This window comes from Typopeltis vanoorti, chromosome 5 (assembly GCF_054136105.1).
Source record: "Typopeltis vanoorti isolate ZY-2024b chromosome 5, IOZ_Tvanoo_1.0, whole genome shotgun sequence".
NCBI classification, from domain to species: Eukaryota; Metazoa; Arthropoda; class Arachnida; order Uropygi; family Thelyphonidae; genus Typopeltis; species Typopeltis vanoorti.
The window spans coordinates 144,625,113-144,642,529 of record NC_143553.1 but is presented as its reverse complement, the minus strand read 5'-3'; the positions used below and the strand labels follow the sequence as shown (position 1 = coordinate 144,642,529).

At 37.4% G+C, this 17,417-nt stretch overlaps 1 protein-coding gene and 1 non-coding gene across 4 annotated transcripts in view; both read left to right on the top strand.

Moving 5' to 3' along the window:
- LOC150106902 (uncharacterized) overlaps positions 1 to 17,417 on the top strand; it is a 191,008-nt gene that overhangs the window by 119,865 nt on the left and 53,726 nt on the right. The gene's annotated exons all lie outside the window — the stretch shown is intronic.
- Positions 15,136 to 15,208, top strand: TRNAR-UCU (transfer RNA arginine (anticodon UCU)). The gene has a single exon. It is a non-coding gene; the product is annotated as a tRNA-Arg (tRNA).

Below are 17,417 nucleotides of genomic sequence, written 5' to 3'. Positions count from 1 at the left end.
TCTCTTTTTTTTTTATCAAAACATGCCCATATGGTCTGCAGACTAGAAACAAGTTCATTTTTGTCTCTTGGGGCAATTTCTCGAAGATGCTTCTTCATAATTCTCCACAAAAATCTCAATGGGATTTAAATCTGGTGAGTTTGTGGGCTAAGGAATTACTGTATTTGCCAGCATATAGGATGCACCCCCCTTTTTTGTACACATTTTTTAGGAAAAAAACTTTATCACTGAATATTATAATGAATTTACAGTCTTTCAAATATAAAGTAATAAATAGGCCTACTTGCAACTAATACCTAATCTAACTAGGAAAGAGTACCCACCTTTTAATTGTCAAAACCCAGAAATTCATCTCCAGAGCTAAATGAAGAGACACTTTAAACCTCTTCTAAATCAAAATCTGAGTCCTCATACAACAAATTGTCCTCTGTACCATCCAGTGTATTATTAATTCCACACTTCTTAAATGAGTTAACCACTGTCTCAGTTTTCACAACATCCCATGAAGCTTTGACCCACTCACAACTTGCGAAATGCTAGGCTTCTTCCTGATGGCGTAATCTCAAAATCTGAAGAATGCATCCAGCTGTTCCACTTCTCCTTCATAAATCCCTTAAATGGTTTATTAATACAGACATCTAAAGGTTGAAGCTGCCTAGTTAGACCTCCTGGAATTACAGCTAACTGAGTTTTCAATTCCTTGAGTTTATTTGTAACATCGTCTGTTCTGTGAGAACGAAACTGATCCCATACTAGCATGGCAGGCTTCTTCAACAGTCCACCAGGATGCCTAGACCAAATTTTATCTATCCATAACTTCATTCCTCCTCCATCTATCCAGCCTTTTGCGTGAACATGTACAAACACTCCTTTAAGCAGTTTTTCTTTGGGTAGCATCTTCCTTTTAAAAATCAATAGTGGCGGCAATTTTGCCCATCAGCACAGCAGTATAAAACAACCGCGTAGTGAGTTTTTTCGTGCCCTGAAGTTTTAATAGTAACACTTTTAGTGCTTTTATTTTATTGTTGTTAATAATGCCAGGTGTCTGTGCAGTTAGCCTAGTGGCATGTGCACTTTGCAACATGCCTGGGGAAGGAGTGTCATAGGTTCGATTTCCGTCAGTGACGTGAGGAGCTGAAGTATCTTCCTCAATCATAGCCAAGTTAGTCGTCTTGGGCATGGACAGTAGAGTTTTCCCCAGTTTATCCTGAGGTTTTTCATCCCGCAAAGCAGGCAAACCGGTCTTGAGAACTCATCACTACAGGACATAGGATACACCAGGGTGTAGAGCTGACCACCTTATCCTGTGAACGGTTTGAGGTCTGATGATTAATAAACCCTTGACACCGCAAGGTAAAAGAGGGTAAAAGGAAGATGAGAAGAGATAATGTCAGGTAAAATTCAGAGTAAGGGTGCTGTTGCTTCCAGTGATAAGAAGACACATAAAACTTTTACATTACATACTAACATACGTATGCTGCTTCCTCAAGTCATAGAGGAAGTAGCGTATGTTACAGTTTTATAAGTTAAGAGTAAGATTAGCTGGCATAACTATATGATTTTAGCCTGCTTTCCAATAGCCAGGATTTAACCAGTGACCTAGCGGGTGGGTACATTGATGAAGTCACTGGAAGCAATGTCATATGAGTAATCAGCATGTCACGACACAGAACACTAAGACCACTGTGCTGTCATGCAGAAGACTAGAAATCATTGCAATAATTTTTAAAATATTGAATTTCAAAAAAGAAGCAAACCATGTAAAAACAACAAAAAAATGCCACATATTACATTACATGTAAAGCAATAATAAAAACAGCATGACATCAGTAAAAAAAAAAATCCACACAACAAAAATAAACTCAATGAAACAGGAAAAAAAACCTAAAATTACCTGTAACACTATAATCATTTATAAAGAAAGTAAGACAACAGTTAACATATCAAGATTTACAGTAATAAGACATGTCAAGGAAAGCAGCATAACAAGATGAAATGGAATAAATGGAAGCAATACCTTCCACATCAAGGGGAATTCCAGCACAGGGAACAGAAAGAGAGGAAATACCACCAGTGCCATCAACGTCAATGGCTGTGATCATGAGAAGAAAAACAGAAGAATGTACAGAATGTGGCCCTTGAGAGATGACCTGATAATTTAAAAGCGAAACAAATAACTCATCACCCCAACACCCAAAAACATGAAAAAACCAATACAGGAAACATGGGCAATCATTCACTAACTTTGAATATATTTTTATAGATAGTATATTTTTTCTTGCAGCAAAGAAATAGTAATTTCCCTAAGTTTATTTTGAATTATGCTTTGCATGTTTACATGAAGCAAATTCCAGTAATCAAAACTTGAAAATGAAATTGGAAAAACTTATCATTATACTTGCTGATGTACAATAAAAACTAACAAATTATATTCCATTTTGTAAATTCTTTTCTTACAGTGATTTTTATCAACTTGAATACAGTCACTGATGAAGATCTTGCTGGTAGTATTTCTTCACTTGCAGAAATACTTTGGAACTTGACATTCGGTTTCTGTTAAATGTGCACTGTAGCATTTACCTTGATGTTGAAATATTAGTTATTTGTTAAAAAACAAATTCAATACAGAAATAATGTAACATTTGGGAAGAGAAGTTTAGCACTTCACTTCCAGTAACAGAACTTGACATCCAATTCTTGTTAATACAATGGAGTATTTTCCTTGATGTGGAAATATTAATTAGTTGTTAAAAAATAAATTCAGTGCAGAAAGAGGATAACATCTTGGGAGGGAAACTCAGCAAAACATTTCTGTTAATAGAAATATCAGTCCAGAAAAACTCATGGTCATTTTGAAACCACAAAAATTAAAAAAAATAAATAAATAAAAAAGAAAGAAAGAACGGAAAACATAACACTGCATAACTGACTTCACATGAACCAAAAACACTAAATCTTGAAATCTACTTAAATAGTTAGGTTAGCCCTCTGAGGGCTACAGACCTTCAGAGAGCTAACATGGCCATTTGAAGTCAGTGAAATGAACAAATCAAAAGAAACAAAAAATATTCAAAAACTTCAAAAAACCAATTATTATAGAATCATGTGTGTACTACAGTAAAACATTGATTTATTATTCAGATATTTCATCTTACATATCGTAAAACATCATCAGTGTGGACAGTGAACAATAGTAAGGAATTTAACTGTTTCTGTTAATGTGCAATGTATCTGTGATGCATTGTGATCTATGATGCACCATCATCAGAGTTGAATATTTCATTGTCAGAACTAAAAGCACCGAAGTTCTTAAAACACAATAATAATATAGTTATCACCAAAGCCTACAAAGGAAACACCAAAAAATCTGTAGTTTTAGACTTCAAATCTTATGAACGAAAAATTAAATTACTATTTCATGATCAAAATACTTACTCCCAGCTTAATTTGGATCCTCTGAATAAACTCAACAAGTTATTGGACAAAACAACATCCATCGATTGAGAAATCATCAAAAGGCTCAGCACATACCATGCAAGACCCCCTTAGAATATACAGCACACCAAAATGACATAAAAACTATTGTCTGCTTAGACCTGTTGTGGATTCTATAAGAAGTCCCATGTATAAAATCTCAACATTTCTGTTTAACCTCCTCTGTCCCCCTCATTGGCCACTCAGCTTCAGCATTAAAAAATTCCACAGAATTCTTGCAAGAATAAAAGACATAAAGCTGACTTCTACAGACATGATAGTGAGCTTTGATATTTCTCTCTCTCTCTCTTTACAAATATCTCATCTTGAGACAATAGAAATTCTAGCCCCAAAATTTCCATCAGACAGTGGGCTTATTCAAATTTACAATCACATCTGGTTACTTTGCTTGGAAGGATAAAGTATGCAAACAAGTGGAAGGAATGGCAATGAGCTTGCCACTGTTCACCTAACCTAACCAACACTTGTACAAAATCTTGAATGCTTGGAAGAAAGAATCTTCTTTCTTAACTCGAAAAACCATCAATCTGGCTGCAGTACATGATATCTTTGCAGTCTGGAGTCGCACAGAACCAGAACTCCTTTCATTTCTACAGAAAATCAACATCCTACATCCTTGTATTAAGTTCACCATAGGGAAAGAATTATCAAAAAGAATCTCTTTTCTATATGTACACATCCAGTGGAAACGAGATGGATCCATTTCCACATCAGTCTACCGAAAACCAGCTTTTACAGGTCGCTATATACACAGTACATCAGCCTGCTATCCATCTCAAAAATATGACATCATTAAATCCCTAGTATCTTGAGCACACAAGACTTGTTCCTCCAAAGGATCATTTAAATAAGAATTGGAAACTATCAAGCAAACAGCCCTACTAAATAGAGACAATCCAATAAGAAAATAATTAACCACTCTCCTATACAGCAACCTAGACAAGAAGTCCACAGGACTCCTATACCATATATTAAAGGCATCTCTGAATGAGTAGCAAAAATTATGAGAAAATATAAACTCATTGCTACCTACAATCCCATCAAATTCGCAAAGTGCCATGTTCATGTAACTTGTCTTACTACGAACAAACAACAAGATCTGTCAACAATGATCTCTGAATATCAAGACCACATCTGGCTCATCAAACCTCACAAATTTGGCTTTACTCAACCAGAGATTGAAAATACCAGCCACAGGATCCAATAGGAATATGCCAAACTGTCACGCAGATGCATTGCATGTATAAACATGAATGTTTATACAAGGAAAATGCCGAAGCCTTACTTCATCAACCTAACTTCAATTGTAATGATTAACCATTCCCAAAGTGTGGAAATTGTCATCCTTAACTCTATTAAATGATTGTGTTCTCAAGTTTGTTTGTTTTTTTTTTAACTCAAAATTATCCAGTTTAATTTTATTTTCAGCCTAATAATTAATAACTAATGCCCACATCATATATATATATATATATATACATATATATTTTCTGTGTACACACATAGAGAGAGAGAGGGGGGGGGATTCCAATGTAACTTGTGCTGTATTTTATTTTATTTAAATTTGTTATTGTTGTTCACTTGTCCACACTGTGAACAATATGTAAGACGAAATATCTGAATTATAAATCAATTTTTTACTGTGATATACATGTGATTCTGTAATAACAAATATCCCACAGGTTTCATTATATAAGAAATTTAAAAAAATCCAGTATCTGAAATGCAGTCATCAAACACCTCTGGCCTGGCCATCGTGAGGTAGACTAATGTATGCTTACTTTGCCCATCACCTTAAAAAAAACTCACTTATCTTCCCCACTTCAAAAAACACCCACCCACCCATTCCGCTCCTTCAAAAAACCCGTCTACTAACCCTTCCCCCAACTCACAAAAAAACACACCCACAGGACCCCATCTTATAAAATACACCCACATTCCCCACCTCAAAAACACACCAACATACACAGTGTGTTTAAGTGATGAGATTGATTTTTTACAGGACAGCCTTTTGAATAAAAGTAACAAACATGTTTATAGTTTTGACTGCTAGAATGTGTTGTAATCACAGGTGCAAATTTTGAGTCAGGTGATACAGCAGCTTTCGTGTGGCAACCATCGAAGTTAGAGTGTGTGAGTGGAGTGTGTCAGAAGTTGCATCATTGAGCAAAGAGCTGTGATAAAATTTTACTGTAAATTAGGAAAAACTGATGCAGAAGTGTACCAAGGCCTAAAAAAAGTTTATGATGATCACTGTCTGATCCATGCACAGGTGTTCTGTTGGTTTTCAACGTTTCAAGAGATGAAGGAGCCCCCTGGAGGATGTACCACGCTGTGGATGGCCAGTTTCTACATGGACAAATGAAAATATGGGGAAAGCTAGGGAAATTGTTGTCCATGACAGACGAATAACCACTAGGCTACTTGCTGTACAGCTTGGTGTCAGTAAGGAAATGGTCCAATTAATCTTAGAAAGAGATATGTACAGGAAGAAGATTGGTTTGTGGTTTGTGCCACAAACCCATTTTACTTTTACTTAATGGGCACACTGTATATACTACATTTATCATAAAAAATAAAGTACAATTCCTAATACAACACAGACACAAACTGTAAAAAATGAAAAATCCAGAAAAATAAATATACCCCAACAACAAATAAGAACACAGTAAAAATAATGTTACAACAAACTCACTTCAAGAAACTCTACTAAGAAAAAGCATGAAAAAAAAAATAACCTGAAGCAACTTCAGTAAAAATATATATATATATAAAAAAAATCTGCATAATGGTTTCTAGTCTTCTCTGCGGCAATGTATTGGTTGCCAGAGTGACATCACTTCAAGTGACTTCACCAACCTACCTCCCAGTAGGTTACATGGTTTTGCTTGTGTCTCTACTATTGGGAAGCAAGCTTCCATAATATACTTATACATATTCGCTTCTTAATTAAGTAAATATACTCGAGTCTCATATTTAGAGAATATGCTACTGGAAATTACTATGTAAAATGAGAAATGTATAATGCATAGTAGAGTTTACATAAGGATAGGAATTCATGTGGTCAGTAGCTTTTGAAGTGATGTGGAAGATTCTTTTTAGCATTTTCCACATCATTTGAATTTGTATGAAGTCTGAAGATTGCACCATAGAAAGTTTTCTAATGAATATCAGGGTTGAAGTCTTCATCTTCTCTTTGTACAATGCATTTTTAACTTGGAACATCTCATTAAGTCTGATTCATGTTCATTTAAGAATCATGCACTGTTAGTAAAGTACAAGTTTGAGACATGGTGTTTATTGTGAATGTGCTCAGAGTCTCAACCTTCTTTTAAGACTTGACTCCTATTTTTTTTGTTGTGCTTATCCAATACCAGAAGATTGTTCACCTCTTCATGGTGCAAATTTAGCAATTCATCTACATTTTCTTTGTGAGCTTTCACAAATCCAACTTACTGGAGTGCATTGACAGCATCTTTCTTTCAGTTGTCATTGTTCTCTATAGCAGGGCTTGTGCATAGCATTATACATGTCCGTAAGGATACATGCTTTGCATTATGGGATACTAAGGCAAGTGATGTGAAGTCATTAGCCTATATATATATATATATATGAGTTGCCCCTGTGTTTTGCTTACAATAATCTTGGATAAAAGATTAAACTAAGAATATAATTTCTTGACACCTTTAATTTATAGATCTTGTAATGTTTATAACCCTCAGGTCACATTCTCTTCTGCAATTCATATGCTCTGAAGTGACTATTCCAGGCAAACGGCTGTCACAAATAATATTAATCATCATTAATCATGTTAATACTAATGCTGGGAGTATCTGGAATAAAGGAGAGGAATTGGTGGTGCTGATAACATCAGCCTGGCCAAAGATTATTGGGATCACTGAGACGTGGTTGACAGAAGAGGATATAATAACAGGAATAGAAGAAGCAGGGTATAGCATTTTTCGGCAGGATAGGAAGGGAAAGCGTGGTGGTGGAGTACTGCTTATGATAAGTTACGACTTATGTCCTCTGAGAGTGGAGGCTTTGGAAGGCAGTGACACTAATGATTTTGAAGCATATGGTGTGAGGTAGAGATCGGCAAGATGGGATATTTAGTGGGACCAAGGACCACAGAGGGTGGGGACCAGGAGATATTTAGACAGTTGAGCTTGGCAAGTGCAAGAAGAATGATTGTTATGGAAGATTTTAACTACATCAGTATAAATTGGGGAGAAGAAGATGCATGTAGCAATAAGGGAATGGAATTTCTAGAATCCTTGAGGGACAAATGTCTTAGGCAACATGTAATAGAGGGAACAAGAGGTTCAAGAGTTTTGGATTTGGTCATAGCATCAGAAGAGTTGATAATAACTGAGATGACATCTCTCCAACTGGTGGGAGAGAGTGACCATGTTATTTTGACTTGGAAGATGAATAGACATGCAGGAGTATCAAAGAGACAGGAACATATGTGGAATTATAAGGCAGGTGATTATAATAGTCTTAGACATCAACTTGGGGAAGTTTCATGGAGGGAGGAATTGGAAGGCCGGAATATCATTAGTGCTTGGGAAATTGTGAAGGAATATTTGTTAGCAGCAATAGTAAGCTGTATTCCACAAGTGAAGAAGAGGACACAATTTGGTGTAAAGTGGATGACAAACAATATTAAACAGGAACTGCATGTGAAAATGGAGCTATGGAAGAGATATAAGGAGACAGGTGATGAGCAGATGCATGAAGAATATAAGACACAGGCCAGGAGAGTGACTAGTATGGTAAGGAAGGCGAAACTGGAATATGAGAAGGGATTGGCCCTAAGATCCAAAGAAAATCCTAGGGAATTTTTTAGCTATGTGACCAGTAGGAGGAGAAATGATTGTGAAAGAATGAAATTGTGGGATAAAAATGGGAATAGAGTGACTGATGCAGAGGACATAGTGGAATTGTTCAATGAACACTTTATTGGTATATTTCATCCTGGAGGAGGAAATTTTAATACTAAAGGGATAGGGCAAGTTCAAGGTTTAGAGGTGTAGGAGGAGAGCATGTTCCAAATACTGAGTACTCTGGATGTCAGTAAAGCTGTGAGACTGGATGGTATTTCACCATTAGTTTTGAGAGAATGTGCTAACCTGGCTTTTCAATGAAAGTCTGGCTACGGGAAAGGTGCCCAGGGAATGGAAGGAAGATAAAATAGTGCCATTGCATAAGGGCAGTACCCGACTGGAAGTGTCTAATTATAGACCAGTTTGTGTGTCATCAGTAGTTAAGATCTTGCAGAAATTAGTTAGGGACCATATACAACATTGGGCAGATGAAGGTAATGTTATCTGTGAGAGTCAACATGGATTTGTGAGGGGCCACTCTTGTTTTAGTAATATGCTAGCCTTTTATAATAAAGTTACAAGAGCAGTAGATGAGAGAAAGGCATATCCTGCCATTTTCTTGGATTTAGCAAAGGCATTTGACAGGGTGCCACATGATAAGCTGATATTGAAGTTGCAGCACATGGATTTGGATGTCAGGTTGGTCATCTGGATTCAGGATTGGCTGTCCGATAGGTATCAGAGAGTTGTGTATGGTGGGGCAGTTTCAAGGAGGCAGAAGGTTACAAGTGGGGTCCCACAGGGCTCAGTACTGGAACCTGTATTGTTTAACCTTTATATCAATGACATGGTCAGTGGCATTCAGTTTGTGGATGATGTGAAGCTGGGAAGGGTTATTAGTAAATCAGAGAATTTTAATAAGCTAGACAGATGGGCAAATGAATGGGGGTGTCGGTTTAATGCAGCAAAATGTAAGGTCTTGAGTTTTGGGACACTGCATACTCTATTGGAGGAAATAGGGGACACGAGATCTGGGGTTAATGATTGATAGAAACTTGAAATTCAGTGGACATATTGCAAAGGTGGTGAAGGTAACACAGAAGATTGCTGCAATAATGAGATGGATACTGACCTGCAGAGATAAAAGAGTTATTCCATTGTATAAGACCCTGATCAGACCACACTTAGACTATTGTACTCAGATTTAGTCCCCAGGATTTGAAGGGAATAAATTAACTGTGGAAAGGGTACAAAGGCAGATAACAAAGACAGTTTCAGGACTGTACAATGTTAATTATGAGGATCGGCTGAGGGAATGTGGACTGCAGAGTTTGATGGATAGAAGGAGGGGCGATATGATTGAGACTTTTAAACTGTCGAGAGGTGGTTACGAGTTGACACTGGGGAGTTCTTTCGCTTGGTTGAACAGCGTGAAAAGAGTGATGACAAGGGCCATCCCTGAAAGTTACAAAAGAAAACTGTGAGCAAGAGGGTGAGGAGTGGTTTCTTTGCATGGAGGGTGGTTGAACCATGGAATGCATTGCCTGATAGAGTGGTGAGAGCAAGAACGGTCAATAGTTTAAGGAGTGGTATGATAGACTTTGTGTTTCCTAGGAGGGACCTCCCACGATGAGTCTTGATAGACTTGTGTTTCCTTGAAAGGACCTCCCGCGATGAATCTTTTGACTCCTTGGAGGCCTAAATAATAATAATAATAATCATGTGAATAATGCTAATACTAAGGGAAGTGATTAGAACTTATACCACCTTTACCATGAGTTGCCCCAGTCCTGAAAATAGTTCAGGCGCAAACTTTGCTTACACTTGGATAAAGGATTAAACCAAATATATAATGTTAATCATCATTCATCATCTGGATGTTAAATTGGCCCAAAATGAGAGAACACGTGAGAACACATGCAATTTAGAGACAAAAAAAAAAAAAAAAAAAAAAAACTAGTACTGGCAGCGGGCAGTAGATGGCGTTGGTGTAGATGATGATGATAGTGGCAGTTCGGTATGGTTGGTAATCAGTTGTGGTGATAGTGTTGTAGAAGTAGGTACTCTCCCTCGATGAGTCTTTGGACTCCTTGGAAGTGTCGCATAATAATAATAATAATAAATTCTTGATTATAAACTTACCTGAATTGGATTCTTTTATTTGTTGTCATGAAAGTTTAAGAAACATTAAGAAGGTTCAAAGCAAGTATTATTATTTGCTTAGACATCTCAAGAAGTCATACTCATTGCTAGAGACCCACACACTAACCAACATTCAACAATACTTATCCTAGTTGGATTTTGCAAAACCATTTGACAGAATATCACATAGAACTCTGGTTACACAAATTAGAACAAATAGGGATGGATATGCCATTGGTTATGTGTATAAGAGGGTGACTGCTGGACAGATATCAAAAATGGTATATGGAGGGGGTAGAATCACGGCAAAAATAGGTGACCAGTGGTGTGCTGCAAGGTTCGGTGTGGGACCACTACTGTTTAATTTGCACACAAATGATATAGGAAATGATCCAAAAGGAAATATTCAGTTGTTTGCTGATGATGCAAAATTAGGTAGAGTAGTAGTTAATCAAGGCGATGTGGAGAGCTTGTAATGATTTAAATAGGTTGTCAGTTTGGGTTGCCGGATAATGGGTGTCAGTTTAATGTGGAGAAATGTAAAGTTATGCATTTTAGGATAAATACTGGGTGGCCATAAAATAACTTTCCCTCTTTGGAGGCATCTGTAGCTAAAGCCAATAAACGGAATGAGGCCATTTTATATTGAGACTTTTGAAGGCATGGGGAAATGATTTCTGCAAAAAAAAAAGATTTAATACCAAAAATCGCCGATAGGGGAAATTTTGGCGCTGGTGGAGCCGAAAACAAGCAGATAATTACATTAAAGGCAGATAAAATGGAATAATAACATTTCGACGGTTAAGGTGAAACAACTTAACAAGTAAAGCACGCTGAGGCAAGGTAGGACGCATATGGAGCACAATTCGTCAGTTATTCGAATAACTGCCTGAACATTCCCAATCCCTTTTTAAGTGGAATTGGTGGCGCTGCTGTCACGTATGCATTGTAAAATTTGCATAATTCTTTTTACCTGCGTTTACTGCAAATATTTGACTGCTTTCGGCTCCGCAAGTGCCAAAATTTCCCCTATCAGCATCTTTTGATATTAAATCTTTTTTTTGTGGAATTCATCTCCCCATGCCTTCGAAAGTCTCAATATAAAATGTGGTCTCATTTCATCTATTAGTTTTAGCTACAGATACCTCCAAAGAGGGAAAGTTATTTTATGGCCACCCGGTAGATTACAAGCAGTGTACCACATTCATGGAACTGTACTCCAGGAAATATATGAAGCTGGAGATTTAGAAGTGGTGGTAGACAGAGTTAAACTTTAAAGGACATATTGCTGCGGTTGCTAAGGTATCCATAAGATTACTTGGCTATTGAAAAACACACTAACAAGTAGAGATAAGGAAGTTGTTATTCCTCTTTATAAGGCCTTGATACATCCACATCTGGATTACTGTGCTCAAGTCTGGTCTTCTGGGTTTCTTGGGAATGAGGAAGCAGTGGAGAAGTTTGAGGTTTGCGACCAAGATGGTGAGTGTCTGTGAAATGTTCCCTATGAGAATAGATTGAGGGTGTGGGTTGCAGAAGTTGATTGATGAGAATAAAAGAGGGGATGTAATAGAGACATTTCAGTTGCTTAAAGGGTTTTATAGGATTGATGCAGGAGGGTGTTTCAGCACTTGGCTAGAAGGACCAGAACAAGAGGACATCCCTGGAAGTTAAATAAAGGTGTAGTTCGTAAGGGTGTGAGGACTATATTTTTTGCTGGAGAGTCATGAATGAGTTGCCAGAGTCAGTTTTGAGCACTTTATCTGTTAATGGGTTCAAAGAGAGGTATGATAGACTGTGCGGATAGTTTGGGTTTCCCACAATGACTCTTTGGACTCCATGGAGGTGCTCATACAATAATAATGATTTTTGTGTTCTTTAAGGCAGATGTTAACTGATCTACCAGTCTCTCCGAAGTAGGCTAAACTGCAAGCAGAAGGAACACTATATGCTTTGGATTTTCAAGAGGATGCAGTTGATCTTTAGGAGAATGTATGAATTTAGCTAGCTGAATGAAAGGTTTGAAAGTGGCATGGAGATCACATATACAGAGAAGTTTTGTTATTTTTTTCTAATGTACCCTTAACATATGGGGATGGGAATACATGCAATATTTTATCTATTTTATGTGGACTGCAGCCATTGGCTGAAAAAGGCATTACAAAGGTTCCTGAGCTAAGTTTCAAGGGCTGTGTTATTTGAACAAATAGCCTTGGCTCAGTGAGTAAAGTGTTTTGAGGATGCTATCCTGTTGGGAAGGGTGGCAGTGTGACTGTTTATGTAAATACCTTCCTGTATGAGTGGGTTTTCTATAAATCAAGAAGGATAATGAGCCATTAGGAAGTCATGTCAAAAGTGTATCTAAAAATGGGAGAAGTTGTTACTTTCTTTTTCTATGGTGAAGTTTATTTTAGTAAAGTGTAAAAATGGACAAGAGGCTGCTGCTGTTCCTTGTAGGAATAGCAACCTCTTGTCCTTGTTTCTTCCTGACAAATAAAATTTATTGAAATATCACACCCTTGATTTATGTATAGAAAGGCTTAGGTGTTGTTGATAATTCCATGGAGATCTGGTAATAATGATAATTTTCGTGAAGATTGGGAATATTAAATTCCATCCAGCCAGAGTGGAGTAGTCATTCTGTATGCTTACAAAATGACTGCTCACCTCTACCAGAGTACAGTAGTTATTTTGTATTGTTCCTGGACAAAACATTTTGTCCATTAAAATGATTGGTTTAAACCAGAATTGAAAGGATTTGACAAATTTTAATTGTCACAGAATTCTTTTCAAGGTAGTTTTTAATTATTATTAAATTTACCTCAATACTGTATAAATTTAACTGATAAGACCACAGCAAGAATAAATTAAAGTTTATTAATAAACTAACATATAGAAATATTTACCAGACATAGAAATATTCTAGGAAAATTTTGAGAGCAGAGAATGCTAATAATGGTAAGCAACTGCTGGTTGTTCAGGACATGGACTAATTATTACTAACACCATGTTCCAACATAAAAATGTGCATGAAATAAGAACAGTCTTGTTGACTATGTTATTGTTGATATTGATGTTTTCCCACTGGTTCATTCACAAGAATATACAGAGGATTTGAAATTAGAAATGATTGCTATATAGTTTTGAGCAGGATAAAATAGAATTTCATATTGAAAAGAAGAGTGTATAAGAAAGTTTTAAAATGAATCAAAGTTGAGAAGCTTTTAGAGGTGAATTATAAACTAAAATACACAAACATTATTCAAGAACAAAATGAAAGAGTTTGAACATAAGACCCAAACTTTGGAGATTTAGTGGCAAACTCTGAAGAAAACATTCTGCATCCAGAAAGGCATATGCGGTATGGCTGTTTGCAAAGTTAGAAAAATCAGAGCTCCACAGTGAACTCAGAAAGTTCAAGAGGTAGTCAAGAAAAACAAGAATGCATTGTCATGTTTGTATGCCCTGAAGAAGCCAAACAGCCCAATTGGTGAAACTTGTTGGCATAATTTATCATTAAATTTATTAGTATAAAAAAAAAAAAAAACCAAGTGTAATCTTATTCTAAAATTAACAAGAATGCATATTGAAATTTTCTGGCAAGTAATTCAGCTTGTGCTCTTAGATATGGAAGAAAGTGTACTGTAAAGAAATCAGAGTTTATATAAGTAGTGTAAGACCTGATGATAAAGCTATTCTAGATGTCTGGAGTAATTACTTTCAAAGTTTGCTAAATGAAACAAGCAATACTACCATAGTGGTATTGCTTGTTCACTGCTTGTAAATGGAGCAAGCAAATTGGTCAGATTACTGATGATTGAAGTAGAGCTCTCGTAATATTCATCTTTAAAAAAAAGGGGGGGGGATAAAACTGAATGTGAGAATTACAGGGGAATTTCTCACATTCAGTTTATGCGAGTATACAATTATGCAATGATATTGGGACAGATTTAACTGGTGATATACAACTGTTTGCAGATGATGCAAAACTGGGGAGAGAGTGATAAGGAATGAAGCGGATGTTGTGGCCTTACAAGAGGACTTGAATAGATTGTATGAGGGGACATCAGTATGGAACTGTCAATTCAATGTTGCCAAGTGTAAAGTTGTGAAATTTGACAGGCAACAATGTGATGCAAAGTATATACTTGGCGGAAATTTTGCAGGAAGTTGAGAAGATAAGAGACTTTGCATTTTTGGAAATTATGGAGACAGCTACCATGTTTGAATAAAAACTTTAGTTTAATATTACTAAAATTTTACAATTCGACGTTTCGACCTTTATGTCAAGGTCATCTTCTGGAGCGTACAAAATATACACAAGAAACAAGCTATACTACAATCATACTGGTTCGTTAAAGACACTGACTAACCGCTACCACAATTGTTGGCCTGACCTCTGGTGAAAAAAAAAAAAAAAAAAAAAATTATACATCAATGCTAGAGTCCTATTATTTGTGTTGTCTACTATATACATATATTAACATCATTCCAGCCAGTTGGAGTGGAATGGTTTCTAATACTAGCGGATTGGCTAGAGTCCTGACTTATGTTGAATCTTTCATATTAGGTTGGCTGAATGTGTGCCATCCAGATCCTTGGAATTTTCATACCATCTTTATTGTTGATATTTGGGGAGAGAGTGATAAGGAATGAATATTAGCAGCTTGTCCTTGTGGTGCAGTGGATAGCGCGTTGGACTTCTAATCCAAAGGTCGTGGGTTCGAGTCCCACCAAGGATGATTATAATTTTGGAATTTGAGCTGTGCAGAAGAAAGTGATTTTTAATCGGTGAATAGTCCGCTTTTTTCCCCGTTTTTCTATGTTTTTGAGTGCTAAATTGTTTCTCTGAATACGAGTGTACTTCAGTGGTTGTTTTTTGGAAGTTAGTTGCTGTCGCGATATAATATATTTTGGTACTGTCGGAATCGAACGCGTAACGGTGGAAGACAAAACGAAGCTAAGTTACTGTATTTAGTTATATTTCATTTTATTTAATTATATTTAGTACTTAAATGTTCTGATGTTTGTACTTTTTTTTTTCCTCTTATTTATTAATTGAATAATTATTAAAGATTACGCTACTCGGCAGTAAGGAATGATGGCGGATTCAGCAGCAGTCGCAAGTGGCGTAACGCCAAGTCCTCCGCCATTTAAGAACTCAATTATTAGCGATATCATAAGCGACTTTGTGGCATGCAGTACTTGCGGCATGTATGCGTCTCGGGAATTACATATGTGGCTTGTTAAAGAGAGTGGAGAGTGTATGTGCGCAAAATGCAGGCAGTTGGAGGAAATAAGTACATTAGATATATCGATATCCGACTTTGTTGCTCCAGGAACGGGGAATGAATGTAGGAAGACAAGTAGTATGATAGGAGAGAATGAGAAAATAATAGTTGATAGTGTGGAAGGTGTGAGTGACTGTGGAAGTTTAGGAGATGGTTTTGTTTGGGAGAGTGAATTTAGATTAAGAGTGACTGACCTGCAGAGGGAGATAGATGAGTTGAAAGAGGAGGTGGAATGTCTTGTGAATGAGAGCAGAAGTATGAAAGATAAGATTAGGAGAATGGAAGAGATAAATGCAAGGCGAATCAGAGTAGGAGAGAGAGAGAGAATTTAGGGAGTATGAGTGAGAGGTATGGGGGTGCTAGAAGAGGAGAGAATGGAAACAGTAGAAGAGAGGGAATGAGAGAGAGGTATGGGAATGCTAGCAGACGAGAGGATGGAAACAGCAGGAGAGACGGAATGAGAGAGAGAGATATGGAAGTGCTAGAAGAGGAGAGAATGGAAACGGTAGGAGAGATGGAATGAGAGAGAGGTATTGGGAAAGTTAGAAGACGAGCGGATGGAAACAGTAGTAGGAGAGACAGAATGAGAGAGGGAAATGGAAGTGCTAGAAGTGGAGAAAATGGAAACAGTAGGAGAGAGGGAATGAGAGAGATGTATGGGAGTGCTAGAAGAGGAGTGAATGGAAACAATAGGAGCGAGGGAATGGTAAGAGGTATAATGTATGGCGACTCAATGATCCGTGGTGTTCAAGATAGGATGCGTGAGGAGTGTTTGCCAGGAGGAACAATAGAAAGGGTGGCTATGGCAATTAAGAGAGGTGAAAGGGTGGATGAGATGATTGTGATGGTAGGAACGAATGACTTGAGTGGTAATGTAAGTCGGGCAGCGAGAGATATGAGATTTTTGCTTGAGACTGTACGGAGGAAGACAGAGAGAGGAAAAATAGTGTGCGTGTTGCCTAGGTATGATAATGATGAGCTGAGCAGAAGAGCGGTGATATTGAATGGCATAATAGCGATAATGTGTGACAAGAGAGGACTGGTATATGTGGATGCTTGGAGTGCGTTTGAGGAAAGAGAGGAGTTGTATGCGAGAGACCGTTTACATTTGAATGAGGAAGGACGTAGGCATCTGGAGAGATTGCTATTCTGAACGAGTCAATGTGTCCCAGGGAGGATGATAGCAGGGGTGACCTCTTGTGGGAATGGATACTTGGGAGAAGGGAGACAATGTCAGGTAACACTGAGCCCAGTGGAGTCTAGAAGGGATAATGCTGGGTATAGAAACAATGGCATTTGTATGCTTTATACTAATGCCAGGAGTATCCGGAATAAGGGAGAGGAATTGGTGGCGCAGATAGCATCAGCCTGGCCAAAAATTATTGTGATCACTGAGACGTGGTTGACAGAAGGGGATATAACAACAGGAATAGAAGTCGCTGGGTATAGCATTTTTCATCAGGATTGGAGGGGAAAGCGTGGTGGTGGGGTGCTGCTTATGATAAGTGATGACCTATGTCCTCTAAGAGTGGAGAATTTGGAAGGAAGTGAGACAAATGATTTTGAGAGCGTATGGTGTGAGGTAGAGGTAGGCAAGACAGGATATTTAGTGGGGTGTTGCTACAGACCCAGGAGCACAGAGGATGGTGACCAGGAGATG